Raw genomic sequence first — 13,502 nt, 5'->3', positions numbered from 1 at the left:
AATCCGAACAAAAGAGGTTTCTGGGGAAACTCGCAAATAAACAACGAGATCTACTCTGAGTTTGAACGCTTGAACGAGAGGAGCAGAATTCTCTCTCAGTAAATGAGACTCAAAGTCTCGAAAATTTCCTAATCTGCGACGAGCTTCAATAAAATAATCGCCGCTGGAAAATCGATGTTTCCATAATTTTGTCAGGTAAAGAGGGTAATCCTAAGAGGTTAATTTGTTAGAGAGTTTTTTTTTGCCGAGTTAGAAGTTGGAAGAGGTACCTGCCTGTGGAGGATTATCTTCCCTGATCACTTCTCTATTTCGCCAATTATAAGCGTTTGAATCCGAGCTTTGCGTCTGAGACTCTGCTTTGCGTTTTAACGCGAAGCAGTGATTGGCGTCATGGCCTTTTTGGTTGCAAAACAAGCAAGTGAGGGTAGTAAACCTATTGTCTACTCTCTCATTGACGTACTGAGGTCTTCTAATGTGGTTCTGAGAAGAACCGCGACTATTCTTATCTTTAAAATTTCTATTATTATTGTAATTTTTATTATTTTTCGGGTTATGAGACTCGGTCTCTTCCGAGCGACCACCTCTCTTTTCTGTAGAGGTGTTATTATCCACCTGTACTTGGTGGAGTTTGCCCGCTCCAAAATATTGTTTTCGCATGGTCTCCACCTCGAGAGCTTTGGCCATTGCCTCTCGTAAGGAAGTTAAACCCGACGTTCCAACGACCATTTTAACTTCGGGGTCGTTAATAGCGTTTAAAAAAGCTTGTGTCGCTAAAATATTACGTGACGGTTCGTGGTCTGGCAAAGCTATTCGCGACAGTCGCTCTATGTCTTGTCCGAGAGAGGCAAGGTCTTCGTCTCGTCCTTGTCTCCTAGTTTGTAATTGAGCAGTATATAATTTTGTCAAATGATCATTACCGTATCTTAATTTTAACGCGGAGCTGAGCTTTTCGAAGTCAGAAATTTCTTCTTCTGACAAAGCTGTCAATACGTTCAAAGCTGGCGTTCTAAGACAAGAGGCAAGGCTATGAGCTTTCATGGCGGAGTCCCATTGATTATGTCTAGCAATTGTATTAAATTGTCTTTCATATTCTGCCCACGGAATTTTTCCGTCAAAAATAGGCGGTTTTAACGCACAGATAGGTTTTTCACATGTTTGAGAGGGGACTCGGAATACTCTCTGATTATCTATTTGATTTGATTGTGGGAAATGAGGTTGAGCATTTGATGGTGGCTCGGGAAAGAAGGTCTCGGTTATTATTCTAGGTCTCGAAATCGGAGAACAGTCAAGTTCTCTAATAATAGGGACAGACCTTGAATCCTGGGGAGCCTGATCCGAAAAGATCTGGCGAGGAGAAGGATGAGGCGTGGGGACAGGAGAATTTTGAGGTGTGGCTGCAGACTGGTGTAACGACTGGAAGGTGGACATCGTTGTAGTAAATAGATCATGGAACCGTTCTTCCGAACGTGTCTGAGCCTCTTGTTGTCCCCGTAGAAGATCCATCAGATGCTGCTGATGACGTTCAGCTGCTTCACGTTGTTTCTCAGTGGCTTCCTGTTGAGCCTGAAGAACCTTCAGAAGGTCTAAAGCGGTGACGGTGGGCGTCGAAGGTGTTGTAACAGGGGTCACCGTCGGTGCAGCTTCTGGAGCCGCAAAAGTTGGCTCGGGAACTTGTAGGTCTCCTCTCAGTGAGGGGCTATCTCCACAACTTTCCCGGCGGCGTGAGCGGGTCGAACGACTGACACTCATCTTCAAATTCGCGCACTGAATTGACTCACGAAAGAAAAGCTTTAAATCCCGATTCTGACACCAGTGTTACACTTTTTAGTGTAACGAATAAAACGAGGGTAAGAAGCTTAGTTAGGTGAGCAATTAAAAGGCGCTAAATGAGAAATATGCTTTGAGAAAAATGTATTTGGGGTAAAGAACGTGTTATCAGCTCAAAGTCTGAAACAGATCTGTTTTTACAATAATAGCGGTTGACGCAGCAACCTTATTCATTTGATGACATAAGAAGACTTAGTTTTCTTGCGTCACATGCCGACTACTAGATCATTAGAAAAGGGGGTAAAACGGGTGATTTTATCCTTTGTAACAATATTTTACTTTCTTAGGAACATCACTCTTTTAAGTTTTTTACGTCATTCAAGCAAAACTTACTTCTATTATATGGCACTTAATCACAATGCGATTGCAACAATAAACTATAAATGGACGATTTACAAAAACATCTTACTTTCTTAGGAACATCACTCTTTAAAAATCTTTATATTAACCTATTCAGACTTGAAGTTTATAATTTAACAGTTTTTTATCCATCAGTCTCAATTACAATCATGTTATCGAGCATAATCTTAAATTCTTACAGTTTGAGCTTGGATATTTCCTTCACGGAATAACATCCTTTTTTATCAATTTTGGAGGTTTGATCTTCTGTAGAACATCTGTCCAGGGGTGCAACTCCTCATCCTTGATTATAGGCCATCTCCAGGATTTGTTTCCTCTTTCCATACAGTTTACCATAGCGGCTTCCTCAGAAACTGAAATCATTTTTCCCGGGTAAACTGCGCCTTTACATTTGATAAGAACGTGATCACTTATATCACAGGTTAAATCACTTAGAGAATCGTTACCGGCAGAAAAGACAAAAAACTACGGGATCGCGTTTGTCCTTTACTACGTTTTCTTGAAATACAGGGAACTTTTGAAGACGAGTAATAGCCTAGGTGAAAATGACTACATTTTCCCACACATTGAGCGCAAGAAAGGCTTCTGAACTCCAGCATATCTCCAGAGAAGACAAATTGGCGAATTTTTTGAGTCCCACGGAATGCAATGATGGTGTTTGAGTGTTTGACTAGATCTTCTATCTTTGCAATATTAGCAGTGGTAACTTCAAACAATATAATCGCAGGACATCTAGACAGCAAAATGTTTCGAAGTCCACTTAAATCCACGATATCTTTTCCTTCGGCCACGGCTTTGTCAGCACATCTTTTTAATGTACCATCAACGCCATCAGGTGCACCTTTACCATGCCCTGGTTCTGAATAATTCCATGAAAAGAATGTCGTTCCTGGGAATAAGTCTTTTATATGATGATACACAATGTAAAATATAAACTTGTTTTTGTACTGATTGACAGGGCTATCACTCAGCATGTGGATTCTGTGAATGTTTGGATTTTTATTTGTAAGCCATTCAAAAACTGGTACTAAGTGAGCCTATACCGCCATTGAATCGTGTCTATTATTTGCCGATAAAGAGCAAAAAGTTTGGGCTTTAACGATATCATTCTCACGGAAATATAATACCCCTGTATGAAGGGTGATTTGTTGTCTTGCCCCGCCAAAATGGACTGCTTGTATCTCTACGTAATATTTAGCGCAATAATTTTCACTAAAGTCGATATGAATAAGAACTTCATTCTCAGTCAAACTTTTTTCAAGTTCTGAAATAGCCTGATATTGGTGAGCTATCGTAGCGACGTGCTGAAAAAATGAAGGTAATGTTTCTTCTAATTTTTGTACTAGTTCTTCGATTGAAACCTTGATTTCTTTTTTAACAGGTTTACGTGCTGTCTTCATCTTTCCATCTTTTTCGAAAGAGGTAGTATCATATTTTCACTGATGAAATGTCACCATTCGGTTTGGCTGTGGAAGATAATATTCAACTGTCTTATGTTTACAACCTTTACAATCTCTCAACAAACATTTGGTTGAATGGACGTCACATGTTGTCACAGCTAAAAGTCTTGTTAGGTTGCAGCTAAGCAATGCTTTATTTTCGTGTAACTTCAATCTCATCAGTTAGAGATTTGCATGGATTACACATTTGCAAGTATCTCGGTCTTTTATGTTCGCCCAAGTCACCCAAAAAGGTCAAAATCTGCAGAATGTTGCTAAGCTCAATTTATATTCGACTGTAGTCAGAAATTTTTTGTTCAAATTTCTCATAGTGTCACCCAACAAACGTTTTTGTTTTACTTGTTCCTTTGACCTGACAAAATCTTTCTTCCCTAGGCACATCCAGTTAGCTGTTTGATAATAACTTCCGAAAAAGAATTTTCTTTCTCACTACCTGAGGGACTCGAAAGTTCTGTGAAAGTGCTGACACTTTAGCTTCAGAAGATGATTGAACGTTTCTGCCTTTGATATCTCTTACGATATTTCATTTTTTTTCTTATTTCTTCTTTCAATCTTTTCTGTAACTTAGTTATTTCCGTATATCGTATTAGTAGATAATATATAAGAGTTCTGGAACACAATGGCGGCGTTTTGACGGGGGGGTTCCCCCCATTGCTACGGGCCGGCCGGGCCGGCTGCAGCGGCGCGCGGGAGGGGGGGGGTCGCGAAGGGCGCGCGGGGAACCCTCGTGGCGGGTGGGGGGGAGGGGGGGGGGGGCAAAATCCTGTCGGGTCTTGTTCGACGGCGGGAAGCTCTGAGTTAGATAACGCTAGACCACTTGAGAAAAATTTCTGGAAATGCAGCCTTTCAGCTAATGCCGATAATTAATGCAGTGGGTGGTAATAGAAGTAAATCTGTACATACTAAATTCTATCATAAATGCCGGATGCAGCTGTTGAAATAAATCAGTCACACATAAAAGATTCTTCAAAAATTATTAAAAAATGCCAGATGTCGGTTACGAGACGATGGTGGGAGGAGCAAGTCAATTTCAAAATAACAATTACATACACTGAACAGATGTTTTTATTTATCCTCAATTACATTTAGCTTTGCAGCTTCTATATAATAATTGATCATATTATTAATAATTTCAACAATTAACCTTATACATATTATTTTCTACATTCTTACATTTAACATATTACTCTAAAAATTGGCTTATACTAATTTCTTCACCGTGCCACTAATCGGACTGTACTCAACCACCCGATCATGCAAGATCATACAGTAGGCTGCAGTGTTTCGAGGAAATTCCACGCTTGCTTCAAATTCCAGCCGGATGTCCACCGGTCCGGTTTTCAACGATTCATTTTGTTTTGAGCAATCGATGACGATCAGGGGCGCGCGTTTTATAAATTCACTTTTCGAGAGCAGAGGTTCGGCTTCCTTGTTGTAGTAGGATGTTTGAAACTGGACATACATATCGTACAGAATGGCGTATTGATTATTGGAAATATCTAGATTTAAATTCCCATAGGGGTAACACTGTGAGTTGAGAAAGAGTTTCACATCTCCTATTCTACAATGATCGAATTCGCTAGCATTTTTCAATGCCTCGTTTTTCCTTGCAGTTTGGAATCCCATTATGACGTATCTAGGCTTCTCCAGCTGTGTCGATGTCTTGACCTCCCAGACATGCCGCGTCGTTGATGTCAGCATCGGATACACGTACGTTTCCCAAGAACGAAAACTCATGGGAATGGCCGAGTCCTTGGCGATGTAGTTAAGTAGCTGGATTTTCGGCTTGTCGGCTAGTTTGATGTAGGGCAGCAGCCACTCGACTTTTTTGAGGGTAATTTTAAACTTCTCGGTAGTGTTTGTCTGAATTACAGCATTTGAATCGGTGTTAGTGCGTGTGAGAATCAACTCATGTTTGGAATTAACGACGACTCGGCAATAATCCTCGGCAAATCCCAGCAGATAACGCAGCGGTATAACGACATCAAAATTTCCAGCATCATCGGCCAGGTTGATATCGGCAACGCTCAGCCAACCGGTGTTCTCCAAGCCGTGCTGTTGCCCTGGGGTGAGGGATAAGTATCCCCTCATGATGCTGGTGTTGCCCACATTTTTATTTCGATCAATTTCCACACCGTTCAACTCGTATCGAATTTCCTCAACATATGGCAAACAGCCATGTGACCAACTTTGTAGCGGCCACCATGGAATAATCTTCTTTTGTAACTTTCCCGTGAATGTGCAGGGAGCTTTTTTCCGGTAGCACGCACTCGTTCTGATTTTGAACGGAAATTCGAACTTCATCGTTATTCCCAAAGGTCGATGATGCAAATGGCTGGTGAGCGTGAACCTCAGAGTGTGCGATCGATTCGTCGAATGTCACGGGTTTCTGTATTCTTATTATTTCCTCCATGGTGACACGCACAGGATGCAGCGAACACGAATTTTTATTTTCCAAAATTTCCACGTAATCGAAGACCTAGACTCTGGAGAAACCGAGCGTTCAGAAGTGTCAGCTGCAGCGGAGATGTCAGCTTCATCAATAGTGCTGGACGACTGATGATATTTGGCCATGACGTCTCGCTTTTATAACTTTTGCTTGACTTTTTCGTCTCAAATACAATCCCCATTATTTCACCGATTTTACATGTAAGCGTACAGTTATCGTCTCTCCGCGAAAATTAACCAACTCGTCGTCTTGATCGACTATCCGCAGCTGTATATTCTATATCGACTGTACGGCGATTGGAAGGTAAATGATGTTGGCGGGAACTCCAACAATCTTATATCCAAATGGGACAGTGGGGAAAAATTCGTGAATCGTGTGAGCCCGACGCCCGTTTATGTACGCCCCGGTGGTTATGTTGCACTCAACGCGTATGGTATTAACTTTCAGTATGGCTACCGGTAATTCGGATTTATGCGTAACGTCCCGTGCTAGCTCAACCGCTTTAAACCCCAATAATCGGCCAATGGAATCCTTGGGGTTGAAGTCTACTACTTGATTGCAGGTAACTTCACTGTTTAGCTCGTTGTTGTTGGCCTGCAGACTAAGGGAGATGTCGGCAGGTAGTTCCTTGTGCAGAAAACTTTGAATATCTTCAATTTCGTAGCTGCCTGTGGGTATCGTAATGACTGCCCGGCTGTTGTCCGCTCGCTCCAGGTAAAATTTATTACACTTTTCTTGAATATTGGGTATTGAATTGAATGTCATGAACTCGACGAGCCCGAGAACATAGTTTTTCGTCGACGATAACTCGATTGGGGGAAAATATTGAGCCTCCAGCAGGGACGAGGTGCCCGACAGTGTTAACGACAATGATTCCGTCATGACTGATGCTCGCCAATGTGACACCGCTCTTTTTATAGCTGCCCGCTAAGAAATTTGAGGCACAAGTGACCACAAATCACAGTATCGTATTCCTGATACCTCGTATGATTGTATTTTACGCTACCAACACCGAGATAGTTCATCAAATCCCTAGGTGGTTGCGAATCACCAAAACTATCGAAATATACAACGTGATCACCGTTTTTCTTATATGCAACACAATGTGTCCCGGGGCCGTTCTTATCATCAAGATTAATAATTGTGGATTCTCGCTTCTTCGGTCCTGATGATGGTAGACCATTTCGCATGAAAACGCTGCGAAAATGTGGGATTCTCATATCTTGAGCATATTTGTGTAAATCAACGTTGGTGAGTGCTCGGCGTGGTAGCTTCATTAGTTTTTTGCCGGTTGTAAGTACAGACCCATGCCACTGCGATACGGTCTCAGGTATAATCTCTTGACCAACGCAATCGCCTCCATTGTTGCATTGTGTCGTTTGGTCTCACTCAACTGATGTTTGTTGGCGCTAGCCTCGATGACTGCTTTAGCTATGCCTGCTGCACCACCAGCGAGAGCCCCCGTTGCGCTTAGACCAGCCAAAATTGGAATGAGGAGGGGTAGGATGCCGCCAATTTTTTCGGGCACGGGTATAACACGGGGCACACGAACATTCTTCCCTGCCTCACGCGCAGCCGCACGGGCACCGGCCAACGCCGACTCGACAGCTTTATGACCTGGTCGCATGGAGGCCTTTGCTGCCCTAATGATAGATTTAAGATTTATTGTTTTCTTGTGCTGTTTAGTCTTCCCACCCGTTCAGAGTTTTTTCTGTGACTTCGCACCGGCTCCAAGTTTCGACAGCTTCCTTGCTAAACCCATGCTGAGTTTAGATTTAGCTTTCATGGTGTTGGTGACTTCCCACGCGACAGCTTTTTCCCCCACACTAGCGTCCTTGGTTAAAACACGATTCCACGCCTTCTCGGCAAGCACTTTGTCGGCCAGATTTCTCGCAGCGATATCTCGATTCCTTGCATATGCAATGTCGTGATCTTTACATGCAGCGTCCAATGGATTGATACCCGGATCACCGCGTGCCAACCTCTTGACCAATTTTGTTCCGGGTCCGCAGTACTGATACCCGGCACGTGCAATTTAACTGGGAGATGATTGATGATTTTGTTTAGCAAACCACTACCGCGTCTCTTACGTGTGCACGTCTTCATAGTCGTGAACGTCTTCAATCACACTGACAAACTACCTGTTGCAAATTTCGACAAAATGGTTCGTCGGGGGAGGAAGAGGAAAGAGAAACGTCATGGAAAATTACTACCAAATAGCGTGAGGGCAATTTTTTACGGCCCATCGACATGTGGTAAAACGAACGCTCTCCTCTCTCTTATCACCCATGGCAACGGATTGAGATTCGAAAATGTCTACGTTTATTCAAAATCCCTTATTCAGCCAAAATCTCAATTTTTGGAAAAGTTACTAGAATCCGTGCAGGATGTGGGCTATTTTCCGTCTGGTGAGAACGATCAGGTTGTCAAACCAGAAGAGGCCCACCCTAACTCTGTTATGATTTTTGACGATGTGGCGTGTGAGAAGCAGGATAATATCAGAGCTTACTTCAGCATGGGCAGGCATCGCGACGTCGATAGCTTTTATCTTAGTCAAACGTATGCACGTATTCCGAAACACCTGGTGCATGACAATGGAAACTTATTGGTGCTATTTCGACAAGATGAAATGAATCTGAAACATATCTACAACGATCATGTGAACACCGACATGACATATCAACAATTTAATGACTTATGCTCGGCATGCTGGAATGAAGGTAAATAAAGTTTTGTCGTAATTGAAAAGGATAGTGAAATCAACGAGGGAAGATACAGGAAGGGGTTTGACTGCTTAATAAGCATAAACTAACGCAAACTTGCACAGTTCAAATGTGACGATCAAGTCGGCAACATGGCGATTTCAAGATTCGTAAGCATAGCGATCCGTTGAGTGAAATATCGAAAGCAAGCGATGTCATACGTCGGAAGCACGAGATGATCAAGTTGGACAAAGACACGACCGAGCAGGTTATGGGGGAGGTGTTCAAGCCCCTCGTAACGCCGTTGCAAAAATTGGTGGATACTTCGAAGCAGCAGCAGCAGCAGCATATTAAAGAAGAAATTAAAACAGAACCGTCTAATATGACAATGAAAAAATAAGAAAAAGATGATGCGAATATCGAGGATGGCGAGGATGAGGATGAGGATATGGATGATGAGAAGGATTTCAAGGATGCACACGATAAAACACTGGAATTTGGTCAAATTTCCACTACAAGCACACCGGTAAGGAAAACAGTGAATTCCGTCGCACGATATTCGAAAATGTTCAGCAGAAGTAAGAAGAAGGATTCAGATACAGCATATGGCGTTCGAAAGTTGGTAAACAGGATGATGATTAGAGATTCACAAACTAGTTTCGTCGATAATCTGATCAACGTGGGAGATGAAAGTTATCAGAGTACGCCAGGGTTACTCGAATTATTTTTTAAAAAATCACCCGATGCCACGGTTGTGAATGATACGGACAAGAATAATTACATAAAAATTGTAAGGATGACAAATGCACATCGGAAACGATACCAAGCCGATGGAAGTCTTCGCGATGATTCAAAAAGTGCAAAGTATAGAAATTTCATTGCACAACATCTTGGCTCGCCGAAAAAATCCGGTAAAGGCTTACCCGAATATAAGATTGCGCGAAAGGAGAGGCAAGAAGTGGATTACGTCTACTGGGATGATCCAAATGAAATTGTAGATCGTCTTCGGCTACTTATGGCGTCGCAGGCTGCGGGAAATACCAGCCATTCCAATGAAATAGTCGCCATTATTGAAGAGCTGCGGGAAGCTGGAATCATTTATTAGCGGTAGATCGGCATACATTCGTCATTCCTTCGGTGACCACCTAGCGATGATCATAGTTATATTTGGACGACAGTTGGGCCGTGGTGGGGGTAAAAAATTTATTCGTGGACCTCCAGGCGTCGGATTTAAAATCACTCCAGACAATCAGTATGATTTGGACGTCAAACGATTGTGTAACATAGCCGATCCTCAGCAGCCCAACGATGCTGTTCCCCTGAAAGTTCTAAATAGTTTAAGAGAATCGTTCGAAGAGCGCATAAAGAGAATCGATGAGACCCTTAAACCGGTGCGCGCGCGTTACAGGAGTAATCACGATTACGTAATTGGATTATTGGAGATCGTTCAGAAGCTTCATGCACGAGTAACGTTACTGGAGCAAACCAGCGCGGTATCAGTTTCGGTCGAGGAACAAAAGCGGTTGGGAGAAGAGTTGAAAAATCGAGCGGCGAAGAGCAAGGAACAATGAAGGCGACAATAGCTGCTGAACTTCACAGACCGGCTCTACGCAATTGTCCGCGCCGATTCGTAGATGTACGCGGACTCGATGAGACCTGGCAAGCAGATCTCGTTGACATGACTGCATATAACTCGCACAACAAGGGCTGCAAATACCTGCTTACAATCATCGACATATTTTCCAAGTACGTGTAGGCGGTACCGATAAAGTCCAAGAGTGGAAAAGATGTGACTACCGCCATGATATCCGTACTAACACAGAACCGCATACCAAAGCATCTACACGTCGATCAGGGCAGAGAATTTCTTAACAGCGAATTCAAGACACTCACGAAGCGGCACAATATCAACATGTATTCGACATTGAGCAATTTAAAGGCGTCTATATGCGAGCGATTTGATCGAACGTTGAAAAATAAAATGTGGAAGCGGTTTACTCTCTGAGGATCTTACAAGTGGATTGACATTTTGAGCGATCTAATGAAATCATACAACAACACCAAGCATCGCACGATTCGAATGAAGCCGGTGGATGTCAGCATAGTCAACGAAAAACAACTATATCGAAGCGTCTACAAGCCCCGCCAAATCAAGCGGAGTAATCGGAAGCGGAAATTCAAAGTTGGCGATCGAGTCCAGATCAGCAAGTACAAAAATGTATTCGAAAAAGGCTATACGCCCAACTGGACGACTGAAATATTCACCGTGATCGAGGTGAAAAATACCAATCCTCCGACGTACAAACTTACAGATTATCAAGATCATTCCATCGAAGGTGGCTTCTACGAGGAAGAACTCAGCAAAGTAAAATACCCCGATGGCTACCTGGTGGAGAATGTATTACGCAAACGTAGAAATCAGCTCTATGTGAAGTAGTTGGGATTTGACAATTCACACAACAGTTGGATAAATGAAACAGACATGTAACATAATTTCTATATATTTTTTAAAATAACAATAAAACATACAGTTATACAAAATATCTACACAATTCTTTTCCATGTGCACTTGCCATCGTCATCTTGCTAACTCAGAGCCAATTTCTTCCGTACGATAGTGCTTACTTGATGTTTTTTGCTACGAATTAGACATTGAGATCGAGCCAATTCCCTGTAAGTCAACAGACAGCGCTTATAATCGTCAAACGTGATGGTGTTCAGCGTTGAATTTTTGACACCCTTTGCGCGTTTGCTTACTCTCGTACCATTGGCGTGTTTTTTTTTATCCTCGCCCATCGTTGTAAAGGTGTACAGCTTCGCTCGCAACCCAATGAACTCTGTCATAATTTTCCCGTTGTTCTCATCCTTCATTATGCCCAGACGTTTCTTGTTCTTAAGCGGAATACCGTACACATTGTCGGGAGGGTAGTCCGAGGTGTCAAACATTGAGTCAACATCACGTTTGACGATATCGTAGATGTTGGGTACATTAAATTGGTAAATAAGGCTGTCAGTGTCGGTGTACAACAATTTAGCTTTTTTTGTCGGGAAAATTCGGCTTTATATAATTGTAATGAAAATCGTACAGAATAATTTTCGGAAGGTCTAAGATCGCCGCACCGATGTAAATTGGCTTATTAAAGTAAACGTTGACACGATTCATTTCTATAATAACCATATCAGTCTCGAGTACGGTGCAACTATCAAAGTTTGGCCCAGCGATGAGCGCTCTCGCACCACCTCTTCCCTCCCATTTTGTAACTAATTTGACATTTGTGTGATTTCGCACATTTTCCATAGTCTTACCAAACACGGCGTTATTCATCAATTTGTAAAAGTTTTTCTCAAATTCGTTTCTGGACTGTTTGCGCATGTTGGTGTTGAGCGTGATGTAAGGCTTGAGCCATGGAGATTGTATGAATTTTAAAACTCTATACACTTTGACTAATTTCAAACCTAAACTCAAACATTGCTTTAAATTTCTATAGTGTAGTATATACTTCGTTTTGGGGTGAAGGGTGGTGGCGAGTTTAGGAATTTCACTACCTGGCGGTGTAAAATGCTCCGGACAGAGAGGTAGGTCTTTGTGTTCCTCGTGGAGCTCTGAAGGATAGTCCAAGTCCACCTCCAGGATGTAACCGATCTGCGCTCTCTCTGGGATCTGGGCTCTCTCTTCGCTCTCGTGAGTATATCAGACGCTATCTCTATCGCTCTCCCTGTTTTCGGTGCACAAATCTGCTTTGGGCTGCCCTCGGGCGTTTTGTTTCAGTTTCTGGGCTTGCTAAAATTGCCTTTCATCGATGTCACCTCGTTTGCTTTGTTGAATGGCATGCGTTTCGTGAATCTCGTTGATGAAAGGTCTCGAAAAAATTTCCTGCACGTCACTGAACACTCTGGCCATCTTGAGCGAGCGGTTTGACGGTTACCTCACAGCACGCATGCGCTACGGATCAACTACCACCACTTCACGCCTTGTAGGCTATCACACATTACCGTAGCTCCTGCACGTACGTACTAACACTGCGCCGATATCGACTACTTGACCGCTCTCTCATCGATCTACATTGCGTAAATTGCGCATGCGCTTCCGAACTCGCCCTACTCGACGATACCGCGCTGCCATCTCCCCATCAGCGCCGAGAATCTCCAAGTGCGTGTGCTCTGATAATACGTCTCACTCGTTTCCTTGCTGACCGTCGACCTCGCCCCCTGCTTCATCGATCGCGGATCTTGGCCGTGGCTGACTATATCTACTGCTGAGATCTACGCGGCGTATAGATCTTCGCGGCGTATCTACGGCAGAGTTCTAACCGGCGTATAGATGGCGACACGTTGTGGATCTTGCAATCGATACATGAAAACTGAAGAGAAATTAGAATGCACCGGTGACTGCGGCGATACCTTCCACCGAAAATGTGCAACTGATAAGCATTTATACGACCCTGAAATCGATGTAGATTTTCGATGTGATACATGCGCCATGAAACGCTCGATGGTCACACCGAGAACCCCGCCGTCTACCGAACGCATAACCGTCAAAAAAACGGGGCAAACTAGCAGTGATAAAAGGAAGGCAGTCACGCTCGAAGACGTAATGCTCCACCTGCAGCAAATGCAGCAAGTGGGTGCCCTCGCGCACAGCAAACTCGAATCTATCGATAATAAGCTCACCGGCGTCGAGCAGAGTATAGCCGTGCTACGCTC

General features: G+C 43.1%; 1 protein-coding gene and 1 long non-coding RNA gene across 2 annotated transcripts in view; both read left to right on the top strand.

Annotated features, from left to right (window-relative positions):
* LOC124413425 overlaps positions 1-970 on the top strand; it is a 28,584-nt gene extending 27,614 nt beyond the window's left edge. Inside the window, exon 4 of the long non-coding RNA XR_006929867.1 lies at positions 960-970. This is a non-coding gene — a long non-coding RNA (uncharacterized LOC124413425). The remainder of the gene's footprint in view (positions 1-959) is intronic.
* Positions 1-13,502, top strand: part of LOC124413421 (dipeptidase 1-like) — a 1,027,592-nt gene that overhangs the window by 876,881 nt on the left and 137,209 nt on the right. The window lies entirely within an intron of this gene.

The sequence above is a fragment of the Diprion similis genome, chromosome 12 (genome assembly GCF_021155765.1).
Source record: "Diprion similis isolate iyDipSimi1 chromosome 12, iyDipSimi1.1, whole genome shotgun sequence".
NCBI classification, from domain to species: domain Eukaryota; kingdom Metazoa; phylum Arthropoda; class Insecta; order Hymenoptera; family Diprionidae; genus Diprion; species Diprion similis.
The sequence above is the reverse complement of the archived record's forward strand: the minus strand, read 5'-3'. Positions and strand labels throughout refer to the sequence as shown.